The 13,495-nt window shown below is 39.7% G+C and overlaps 1 non-coding gene across 1 annotated transcript; it reads right to left on the reverse strand.

Moving 5' to 3' along the window:
- Positions 1-12,668: 12,668 nt before the first annotated feature.
- Trnat-ggu (transfer RNA threonine (anticodon GGU)) lies at positions 12,669-12,741 on the reverse strand. Its single transcript has one exon. It is a non-coding gene; the product is annotated as a tRNA-Thr (tRNA).
- Between the last annotated feature and the right edge of the window lie 754 nt (positions 12,742-13,495).

A 13,495-nucleotide genomic window follows, 5' to 3' on the forward strand; every position in this document is an offset into this window, starting at 1 on the left:
TGACTTGTATTTGTATTTGTTTTATTTTAAATATGTGGAAAATAAAAACTGAATTAAAGAATTTAAAAAAAAAACTAAAGATTAAAAAAAAAATGATTTTTTTTTATAATTCGTACCAAGGATGTGGAAATGCCCCCACTTCTTGCTTGTACATTCCAGTGTGTAGAATTACGTGTCCTGCCTGCATGCATAAATTAAGAGCAATGAACGCCGTGAAAACAATGGTAGGCCTATCACTTAATGGTGGCACCATCACTCTGTTTGAAAGACTTGTAGGTACATAAGGTCACTGAAGCCCCCCCCCTTTGTCGTTATGGTATACCAATATGGTAATAATATCAAACACTTCCAATGGCACTACCCAAACTATGTGCTGAAAGTATGGTTACGCATTACATGCTTAAACAATCCCCGTAATTTACTAGCAAGCAGCCCGATGACGTGATAAACGCAAAGTTGTTTGATACCGTTTTCACTAAAAGACCATTCACGCGGATGTTGGTAAGTGGGCTCGTATCAGTGGTAGGCCTACACTGAATCAGGGATGTGGGAACTCGAGCCCATCAACATCCCTTCCTATAATAAACAGTGTACAGGCCGATGATTCTTCATCGATTGATATTGTGTCCGTCACAAAATTTATGGGAGCTGAAGAGGAAAAGGATAAGCGAATCATCACATCACCCGGCGCTGATAGTGAGAGCTTGATTACCGATTAGCTTGGTTTCGCACAGATCCTTCCTCGTAGAAAACATAATATCAGCAACACGATGTGATTACCTACGCTTGGATTTTTTTTTCTCTCTCTTCTTGGTATCCGGATGGCTTTCCGTGGCCTGCTCGATTAAACAGAACTGAAAAGTAGAGGCTAGGTTTGCGCAGGTATGACTACACAGGCAGTCGTATACCTGCATAAACAGTCAGAAAAAGAGAGGGTTCTGTAGAGAGAAAAAAGAGACAGAGACAAAGGCAGAAGCGACGAGGAAGAAAGAAGAGAGAAGGGACAACAACGGACAGACAGATAGACAGACAGAGAGCGAGGACGGGAGATGGTAGCAGTGTGACCGCTAACAGAAGACACGAGTGTATTTATCTTTCTGCCATAGGTCATGGTCAATAACCCTCCAGATGAACAGCATTATCGGCCTCCCTTGTAAGCGTGTGGGCGGAGCAACGAACTCAATATCACACGGTGTGAGAAAAAAAAAACGCCGTTCGGCAACTGTGAGGCAAAAAGCGAAGCAAATGAAAAAACAAAAACCCAACCAACAGCAACCAATAAGTGCAAAAAAGGGTAGCAACTGCTTTGAACGAGCCCTTGCAGTTTCTGTCCATGGCAATTATTATGATGAAAAAACAGCATCGTGTCTGAGAGATCAATGTGTAGTAACATTATATCGGTTTTGGTTATGATTATGCACGCTTGTTGAGTTCATCTTTCTCTTTCTTGGATTACGGAAGAAAGTCTATAGTCGCCCTGAGATTTCAGAGTATACGGTCATCTTTCTGGACAAAGTTTCATAATGATTCAGACTGCATCGAATGCTCACTTATGTTTAGCATGTAAGATTTGCTTCTAGCAGCAAGTGAGCCCATTTAAACATCCTCACTTATAGTGGAAGGTGTGTATCGAAGGTATACCGCTGGGTTAGCATAAAAACACATGAGTATAATTTATTATCAAAACATTCTTTTATAGCAGTGAAAGTGAGGTGTACAACGTGGAGCGTAAAGGTCACCATTTGATCGAAAGAGGAACTACTGAGTAATTAAGCTACTGAGTTAAGCCAGAGGCTTTGAGTTATCTATCCTACTTTCCTAAAGCTCGAAAACACCGACCCTATGATTTACAACCTTGCATTGAGTGGCTGTGTCAGCGCACCTGTCTCGATTTCAGCACCATCGTGTAATCGTGTCATTTACTCGTGTACACGTTATTTAGAGTGCGTCTTCTCGCACTGACATGCGATGGGGGGGGGGGGGGGGGGGGGCTACAGTTTAGACTATTCTGGTCCACATTTTCTGTTTATTTCTTGAGTGGCTGCTAAATCAAAGTTTACCACAACACTCCGTCATGAATAAATGCAAAGATCAATTGAGTGAAGAGAGCGGTATACCACTCTTTTTGAGCAACAACAACAACAAAATAAAACATGAAAGTTATACATTTGTCGCCACTGGATGCTTGTGTCAGGGAAAACACTGCACTCATAATTCGACATATTTTTTACTAAGGCAGAGCACTGGCAGCAGCTTGCAAACTTGCTAACACTATATATAACATAAAACAAGACCCTCCCTCTCAAAACAGCTGCGAAATAATGTGTAATATAATGCGGAGTGTACACGGGCGACTGCTGTAACTCAAGAACTCTTTGTCCCCCATAGTTAGCATTTCGAGCGATGGGTGTTTACCATCATCACCCTCTTCTCCACCACAGTGTTATCATTTTCCAGCCCTAATTTGACACATATGGCAATTGTATGGCAAGTCGTGGTATATGCTGCGAGTAGAGTCCAAGTGCCCATTGACATGGAAACTATTAGTATACCCTCAGTTTCATTTAAGACCGACATGCGAACTAAATAATGATCAGTGTTGTAAATTTCCTCCGACAGAAGGATAAAGCTACTATCACACACACACACACACACACACACACGCACACACACACACACACACACACGCACACACACAAACTAACGCACACACAAACACACTTTTTTGTTTTTTCAAAATTCTTTATTTGATTTCTATAATTTTACACCACGACAAAACATTCATCTTAATCCTAATCAGGCCGGGCTTTTTTTGCCATGCTAAAACCGGAGGGCGGCGGATTCCGCCTCCCCCCCCCCCCCTCCCCCTCCCCCGAGATCTCGGCCATCGGTGGTGCGATCGCGACGAAATTTGGCATGCGTGACACCCACGTCATAATCTACAAGATTGTGTCATAAGATTTTTTGAAACAATCAATTTCTAATTTTCATTAATAAATTATGCAAATTAAGCTCAAGATCATATTTTAGCCTAATTAAAAGCATTGAGAGTCTACTTTTTGGTCTGTAAATATGTTTTAGCATATTCAACAATTGTTCATCACAAAAACTTCCAAAACTCAATTCAATTCTTATGTATTTTATTGTTTTCAGAATTTCTATTGTATTTCTTTGTTTTTCAACTTTTGTTTTTTGTTTGTTTTTTATTGGAAATTGTCACTGACCACTTTTCTACCATAATTAGCATAAAATCAATCAATGAAAGTGATTGATTACAAAAATAATCAGGTTTTTATGACTTTTATGACACAGCACTGTTTTCCACAGGAAATGTACACAAAATCACAAAATTGTGCCCGTTTCGGGGAGACATGCCGTTACAAAAATGGGCGTGGCTTCGAAAAAGTATGCGCGGACATTGCAAATTTGGTCTCAAAAGTTGCGCGAGACTTGAACGAAGAAAGTCAAGAAGCCTCGCGACGAGGCCTTCTCGCGTTACAGAAATATAGCGCGAAACGTCGAGGGGGGGGGGGCGGATTCTGCCCCCCCCCCACCCTGTTAGGGTTAAATTTATGTAAACAATATACAACACGCAACACACATACACGCACACACACACACACACACACATATATATGTATATACATACGTATACATATACATGTATATGTGCGTGCCTTTTATTGGGGTTTTTCTATTAGTCTCCACACGCGATATATCATTTTGATGATGTGATGATGAATAATTCATTTTCAGTGGACAGTAACAGGTTATGCACGGCGCCATTGATCAGTGACAAGTCACCAGTCACGATTCTTTTTTGTCTCCTCTTCTGTGTAACTATGAACGTGTCTGCCTCTCTCTCTCTCTCTCTCTCTCTCACCCTCTTTCTATTCTCTCCCCCACCCCCATCCCTTTCATCTCTTTCAATAATTATGACTCCGCTTTCTCTTTAGAGCGAAACTGATTTTGATCTTCCTTTATTGAGATGTGAGTGCCAGTAATTTGATATACAAAAATCACACGTTAATTAAGATACTCATAACTCCGTATCGGTAACATGGTTCATTACATTTCTTCGCATATGTTAGTCGAGATGGCTGGATTATTTTAGTCAGTGGCTTCCTCATTAATTGTTGTTACATCCACAACATCTATATCGCGCTCGCACACACCCACATTCAAAGAGAGCTATGATTATAGTACATGTATTATCATTATCTGATCAGCTGTTAAACAATGAACGAGGACCTTAAACTTTAGCTTATTACAATGAATTGACGTCCATGTAGGATATTTACAGCTGATCAGTGTCAATGATTATCAACTGAGTTAAAAAATTCCAGTTGGTATAAAGTCTGTAACTCAACGGAAACAGTTACTCTGCTATTCTAAAAACTACCCGTCGCCATAACAGTTTCGGTTTGGATTGTTTACACGCTGTTGCATTCAGCTGTAAGAGGAGACGGCTTATATATTCCTTGAGAAAAAAACATAATAAAACAAAACTCGTCACAACATCACTCTATTCAGACGTCTACGTAACAGTAAAAACATGAGAGGCAAACAAAACTTATTATTGATTGTTATTTCGGTTGATGGTAAGACGCCGCATCCAGCGAAGGAGTCATGTCCCCCTTTAAGCGATCGTTGGTACGCAGAGGGCACATAGTTAAGCTTGTAATTTCCTTCTCTCACTCAGCCGTCATATCATACCGGTCCCCCGCGCACATCATATTCAAAGCGACCGCTACTAAGAGGAACAGGGAGCGTGTTATATACCACTGTGCATAAATTTACTATCCACACAGATGCCTACATTATTTTTCCGTAACTGATTGGAGCTTCCTCCACGTTCGCATTTTCTCCTCTCTCGCTATCGTTTACACTCATTGTCCTCCCCGCTGCCTGTCTTTCAAATCATTCCATTTCCCCTCTGAGACAAGACAAATATTTTACGATATTCCACACCAAATGGCAATAACCTAAGACGATAATTGATGCGTGATAGTCATTAGCAGGCGATCGTCCATTCTCCGTGCAAATAATGAATTCTCCCCCAGACGAGTTGAGCTTAAAAGCGCAGGAAGACGAACGTTAATGTTGTTGTGGTTATGGCAACAGCAGTGGGTCATTTGCTTGAAATGTGATCAGGCATCTGCGCAGCATCCATACGCAGGGCGATGAATTTACCTCTAGTGGCTTTTATACCGTGGATTCTTGAAACATGGCATTTATGACTTGGATCGACTTGTTCGACATCATTATCACACCATCATACAGAGATACGGAAAATGATACAAGGTGCCAATGATATACAAGTGCATTCCGGTACAAGTTGCATGTTGTCATGAAATTCACAAGCAATTTACCTCAAGATTTGGAAAAACATATATCTTCTGTGTTAAACAGTGAAAAAAAAGAGTAATATATATCTTTAAGGCAAATTTTTCTAAGGAAGATTAACCAATAGCAAGGTGTTTCACCCAGTTCTTATAGCGATTTGAAGTCATAAGATCAGTGAATCAATAATCAACATTAAGGAAAAGTCCGAGCCTGCATTTTTCCTTATGAATGATGGTAAACAAAACAATTGACCTACACAGAAGGCAGATGTTTTAGTCCTTTCAGCAAAGATGCCGGTAGGCCACCAAGTGTCTCATTCACGACTCGTTGCATATTGTTGTCATGTTAAGCTATATACTTAACGCATTGATGAATGCAATGAACGAAGTTGCCAACCGTTCCTAATTAATTGCCCATCCGCGCTCATTGTACAACTTAATGATCTACTCACCTCTTAAACCGGCCTATTAATGTCACACTGAGAATCTGTACGTTGTTGTTATTTTTTTCACTTAAGCGAATGAAATTGGATGCTAAATAAAGCATTACAACGTTCCACATTTGAAACAGTAGGAGGAAATCAGCAGGAGCGGAGTGCAATTTGCTGAAAACAACACCAACTAGTAGAACTTCGCCTATGAAATATCTCTCCCCCTCCCTCTCTCTCTCTCTCTCTTCACAACAACAACTGTGCACGCATACACACAAACACACACTAACAGAAACACATATACACTGTCGCAGTTTTCTAAACACGAAATATTACAATCTATACTGATGCTTCGGATCTGGAATATATACCTCGGAGGCATATTGAGTTGCGTCGTTATATCTCAGATATTTGCACGCACGTCTAATCAAATCAGATAGAGATGAGCGCAGATATCATATCACCCATATTAGATTCACATCTTTGTTATTGAAAACGATAACCATTTTCCGCATTGGCGAGAACATTTTATTCTGAACCTGAAAGAAACTTACAGCTGTGAGTGATAACAATATGATTGTATCCGAGGACATTATTTGAAATTCCCAATAATTCTCAAGAATCTATCCGGAATTTAATCTAAGTATTTGTCAAAACACCGCCGCGAAAAAAACATGGAGGTGTATTCGTATATCAGTCTCTCTTTTCCTCTCTGCATCAGTCTGTGTGTCTGTCTGTCTGTCTGTCTGTCTCTCTCTCTATATATATATATCTATCCGTATATATGCATATGATTGTCAAAAGAAAACAATTAATTCATTTTTGCAAACAAGTCATTTTGGTTGCCGAATTTTCTGAGGACTCCACCTTCTTCAAGGTTTTGGTTGACAATAAATGAACAATTTAACTTGTTGACGAAAAAAAGTCATTAACCGTTAATAGATGTGTGAATATCAATACGTGGATAAATCAACACGCAAGCATACAGAAACACACACACACGCACACACTCACACAAACACACACACACACACACACACACACACGAATATGTATTGATATATCAAAATTTATATACAATATGTAGGCCTACTACCTTTTCCAAGATATAGACTATATCTACAGCAGATGGCTTACATTTCCTCTATTACCACGTATTCCAGAATATTCGTGTATGTTGTCTCAAATTCCTAACGAGTGTACCAGATGTTCCGTAGAATATAATTTGAGTATTTATGATGAGAATTCTGCGTGCCCTCAAACAAATACAGAGGCACCCATGCACGTACCTGGGTGAGATATCAGTCTCTCTCTCTCTTTCTCCCCCTCAGTATACAAATGAACAGATATACGCGTATATATTATATGTTATATATTTCATAATAATTATATAACATTTCAGATAAAAAAACAACAAACAAAATTGATTGCTTTGGCAAGTACGTGTTTCCTGAGTAATAACCAGGAAATATGAATACAATTTCAAATTCCTGGTAAAGAAACCAGAAGTTACAGTCAATGTAATCTGTCTTTTGGAAAAACCCTTTTTTTGCCCGCAAAAAAAAAACAAACAAAAACAAAAACAAAAAATTCTACACATATTTAGGTATACATAGACATAGTAACTTATATCACGTTAATACAATTGTACATACATAGGGAGAGAAAGAGAGAAAGAGGCGGAGAGAGAGGAGAATTTATATATATACAATATATGTGTGTATACATGTATGTAAACATATATATTACGTGTGTGTGTGTGTGTGTGTGTGTATGTACATTAACATTTTCAAGATATTGTTTGACTGTAAGCAGATGGCATACGCTAACTCCTGTGCGTGTTACGGCAGCATAAAAGTCGAATACTATTCATGCTTGTAGGCCCTATACTTGATTTCCTTCAAACACCAGCAAGATTAACAGGAGGAAATCGGAAGCGAAGCAAAACAAAAACGATTCGTGTTATTCCATACTTCTAGTGTACGCTGCGTGAGATTCAAGAGATGTTGCTGGTACGCTTTCAGTAAAGTATAAACCACACACACACACACACACACACACACACACACACACACACACACACACACACAAAGTAGCTCTTGCTTTTTCTTTTTCTTTTTTTTTTTGTAATCTAAGACACTATAGCAAACCTTTGGGTTACAGGAGTGTATAACCTTGTTCGAGAAAATGTAATATCGTCATTGCGAACACGGTACACAGGAAATTAGTAAACGCAGAATTCCAGAAGTGAATGATGTGGAGACTCGCTGCCATTATGTTCTACACAGAGCATGTTTTGTCAATCAAACGTATTGTATTGAAAAAAAATAAATGTCGCATATTAAAACTGATTAGGGAAAGGATATAGTATTTACTGCTGGCGCTGCACTTTTAGGGAGTAATGTTCTTAGTTGTGTCAAGACTACCACAATGCATCACATCCCTGTCCCCCATCAATCCCATTTGTATAGCTCCACCCTCCTCCTTCCCACCCCAACCGGTCCCATCCCACATAATATCATTCGTCCATTGGTACCCTATCCTATCCTATCCCACGCCATCTAACAGTGTCTAACCTAATTCGTCCCATTCTATCCCATCCGACCCTATCCATCCTTACATCATCTAGTAATTAATCCCGTTTGTGCAATTACACCTGGTCCGATCCCATCCATTTTAATCCCTATCCTATACCACCACACCCATCCATCCTACATTATCCCATCCCATCCTTATCCCATCACTATCCCATTTTTTTAGTAGACCCATTCATCCTATTCACTCGGTCCATTGATCCCATTTCACCCTTCCTGCTTAATCCCGTACATTTCATTCCATCTTACCCCATCCCTATCCCATCAAGTCATCCCTTTTATCCATTTATCCTTTATCCATCCCACCCATATATTCCTGTACATCCATTCTCATCTACGGCATCCCTACCTCAATCTGGCAAACCCATACCAACTAAGCTATTCGCCTTCATCCCATCCCATCCCATCCCATCCCATCATCCTCTTTTTTTACCCACCTAACCCAATGTATGTCATCTTACCTACCTATCCCTACCGCATCTAATCCCATTATGAATTCATCCCATTCTAACCCACACATCCTTATACCATCTAATGCTTCCCCATAATCTAATCCCATACGTCCCATTCAACCCATCCTTCCCGAATCCATCTTACGCTACCTCCATGTAACCTCAATCCCATTTCTACCTTAATCTCTATACCATATCTTATGCTTTCTTATAATCCCATGCATCCCATTCCATCCTATATACCCTTCCCTAAATACCATCTTATGCTTTCCCATTTAGTCCCATACATCCCTTTGTACCCTACCCATCCCATTACCCTGTTTATCTTCCACACCTAATCCGATATATGCCATCTTTCCTATATACCTATCCATTACGAACACAATGTACATCCCATTCTAACCTACACACCCTATGCCATCTTATGCTTCCCCATAATCTCATACATTCCATTCCAGCCTACCCTTCGATCCCTATACCATCTTATGCTAAACCATCTAATCCCATATGTCTCATTCAAACCTTCCCATCCCTTTACCGTCTTATGTTTCCCCATGTACTCGATGTACCCAACCCATCCCAATCCCATTTAAACCCATACGTGCCATTCCATCCTTCCAATCCCTCTATCCTCTTTTTCTTCCTATTACACCTAATCCGATATAAAAGTCATCTTACCTACCCATCCCTACACCGTATTATGCTTACCTATCTATAATCTCATACATCCCATTTCAACTTACCATTCCCTATACCATCTTATGCAACTCCCGCCAAATCCCATACATCTAACTTCAACCTACCCATCCCTACCCCATTTAATCTCATTCATCCTTTCCAAAATACACATTCTTACTTCCAAAATAGTACAATATAATCGCATTCGTCCCATTTCACCCCGTCTCATCTCATCTCATCTCATCACAATGCTTCTTCATCTAATCCCATAAATCCCTTTTACCTTAACCAGTCCCTACCCCAATAAAGTAATCCCATCAATGCCTTTTCACCCCATCCCATCCCATCACATCACATCCAATCTACACCTTGGTCGTCCCAAGTTACCTCATCTGATCCTATCATATCCGATTATTTAATGATACGCCGTCTGATCCAATTTCTCCTAAATCTACCCCTCTCGAAATCCAGTTCCACTTCAAAACTTTCTTATTCTTTTTCTTCGTCTTCAAAACATTTCTAGATTTTAATTTCATTTTCTACTTACAGCTCCACTGTCTTCACATTCAATCTTTCGTATTATGTTTGACAAGCCTGACAAGAAACAAACAGTTGTGCGGTTTTCCTCGTCGACATTAATGTGTTTCTACATCGTATTGTAAACACTTCGAATCCCCCACAGGCGATCGCTATTGCGCCGTTGGGTAAAGGTAGGATGAGGGTGTAGGACTCAGGTTTATATCGACATTGAGCCATTAGGAGACCGGCGAGCTGATCTAACAGTACCCTTCTATGCAATTATTCTCCCGGGAACCACTTCACGACGGCCTTTATCACACGATCACATAGATGAATTTTCTGATCAGCAGACTGGCCATTATTTTTGACACCTGCCACCCAATCAACTTCTAATTACTACCCCTCAACCTCGCGGGACTTTTGTGGGAAGGGACTTGGTTTCCTGACGTTTTGATCTCTTTTTTTTTCACCTTTTCGGTTTTCAAGGTAGTTATCCTGGGGTTGAATTTTATGAAATGTGTCTCCACTAAACTTTGATTAGGAAGTGTGAAACTACCTTTTATTTATTTCCGTTCTTGTTCTGGTGGTAGAGCCAATATATCTGATGGATGCTTCGAAGGTAATAATGAGATTGTGTGTCCTCATCAAATATAGTATTTTCCTGGTATGACCGATTTGAGGGATATAAAATACATTTCGACGTTGAAAGGAGCAGCTTTTTTCATCAAATGAAAGAGTGTTATAACTTCATTATGATTCATGACTTTATGACGAATTACTTATCTCTCCATTCTGTCAATTTTCCTTTCCTTTTCCAATGCTGTGAAAATCATGATACATTTCCAATAAAGATACTACAAGGGTGTACTTTTTATGTGCATGTGGATTGTCATTACGAATCTGTTTGACACAACAACAAAGATCGTGTTCGTGTGCTTGTTTAGTGTGTGTGCAGGCCGCGTGTGTTTGCATATATAGTGAACTAATGCATATGGACGTGCGTGTGCGTTTGTGCGTATGGATGTGTATGTGACAAACCAGCAGGTGTTTGACAACAAAAGATATGACATTCTACCCTTCCGCACATACACGCAAACACACACACGCGCGCACACACCAACATACCCACACATACTAAGTCATCAAACATTTATCATCACTGGTCTTTTGCAACAGAGCATCAGTAATGCTCGTCTAATACGCAGCGCTATCGGTCATTTCTAACCCCGCATAGCATAGAGTATCGTAATCACTATCCACCGACATCTATTCCTATATTACACATTCACCTGTTACTTTTTCTGCTAAAGGAAAGGCAGCACCACAAAGCAGGTATAGTACGTACCCGGCAGTTCGTTGCACAGCGCTGAATTTGACTTTTAACATGTTACTATCTAAGGCTGACGTGAAATGTTTGATGGTACCATGTATTCATTTGAAGCTTGTGTTGATTCTGTGCTCGTCTATGTTATAAATTGGGGACGTGTGCAATATTTCAACACCACTCCTTACTCATTCACAAAAAGCACGCACCCACACGAAACAAAACTGAACAAATAAATCAATAAATGATTAGATAAAAAGGAGCAATGCAATGCCTAAATTGTGCAATTTCCTCTGGACCGTGATAATTTCCAAAGAAACTGATTTGAGATTTTGCGTGGCATTATTACTATTGTTAACATCATTCATAAAAACGAGGAAAATAAAATATTCCCGCCCTTGTTATCTGAAAGAGATATCAAAATATACAATTTAAAATCTATAAGATAGAATAAAACCCTCTCTTTCATTCTTAAAGTGATCTGTAGCATTGAACCATTATTACGGGCTATCTAGCTTGACACCTGCCGATATCACCTTCAAATGAAAACGCAAAGCAAGAATAATACAATATTATAAATGACGCATCTTATCCTCTTCGTGTCTTTCCTACGAGCCATTCCATTTCAACTCGTCTGCACTTTCACAATATTTCTAGAGGAACAAATTTCTTGCAGCTCTCGTTAAAGGTCGGAACGTCGCAATCTCAGAACACCCCAAGGTAAGGAAAGGTTAAGTCTGTTTGCACCGGACTTGGCAACTCCTCCATTTCCTTCGGGAGGACGATCGGAATAATTATTTTTGCGCCCAGAGTCACAATTATGATTTGACTGAAATGGATTATTCATACCCGCGCACAAGGATCGCGGTTGTCGATTCGATTACGATGGTATATAGGATGAGAGTGAGAGATGGAGAGGGGGAAGAGAGAGAGCGAGTATAGGAGGAAATAAAGATAAACTGTTATGGAGGGAAAAGAAGATATAAAAAAGGGAGTAAAGGAAATAAGAAAAGATGAAGAAAAGACAGGTGTATAGACAAGAAGAGTAAGAAGAGAGGAGACATCCATGGAAGCGAAGTGAAGGATAAAGAAATTATCAAGATGAAAAAAAGATCGATGGAATGAAGTGGTGGAAAAGGGAGAATCAAAAGACTACTACAATCAGTTAGTAGTGTTATGAATGTGCTCTTTTTCCTGACTCAACAACAACGCTCAACATACACGTACATATAGCAACTGATTGACAAATTGCCCTACATCGACGTAAATAAGCACTGAATTGATCAGTGTTTTAGTAGTAGCCATGATAAAAATCATGGGCGTACATACTCGGGCAGGATTCGAACCTACGACCTCCTGATCACCGGACAGGCGTCATCTCCACTAGACCACCGAGCTTTCGCTCGACAGCAAGTGTTGGCTCTAATCCTTTTAGCATGCAGCGGGTACTGCGTAATTATTCAAACGATGGGAGGAGAACGCAACAGATAAGCTAAATTACTTGGTAGCTTGCTGACCACGGTAACCTTGTACACGAGCTGCCAATAAAAGTGACACTGCATAAGGTACCCGTAATGGCGCCTACTCATTTTTCTTTTTAGTCACCTTCGGTTGAAATAGAATTAATAGATGAGATATTGATGTTAGTTCCTGACAGTGATGTAAATCTGCAAGAGTAAGTCGCTCCGTTCTTCGTAACTCCATTACACATAGGTGACTGTATATAATGCCGGATGCACTTTAACATGCCGGTATCCCCGGCACTCTGAATCTGTAGGTAAGACATGAAAAAAAGTTAAATTTCTTCAATAGCATACGCAAATAACGTCACAAAGAGTATAATGAGATATAATTTGTAGGCTTACAAGAGATTAAATCTCTCCGGTTGAAGACACATACGCAACAAATGATTAATCTGATAAACACCTCAACAGTCACATAATATGGATTGGAGAAGACGAAAGCACAGTACATCGAATGATCTCAAATTATGATGAAATAAAAGTGGCCCATCCTAGTTCCATTTCTATTTCCGCGGCGAAGAAATGAAAACGTTACAAGAAAAAGCGATAACTTTTTACAGTTACAGGTTTATCGTGGAGTCACAATGCAGAGGTTGTACTGATGAGTGATCTACTTCACGATATTTTTC

The sequence above is a fragment of the Diadema antillarum genome, unplaced genomic scaffold, assembly GCF_040938485.1.
Source record: "Diadema antillarum isolate AM-2024a unplaced genomic scaffold, OU_Dant_1.0 seq00000420_RagTag, whole genome shotgun sequence".
NCBI lineage: Eukaryota > Metazoa > Echinodermata > Echinoidea > Diadematoida > Diadematidae > Diadema > Diadema antillarum.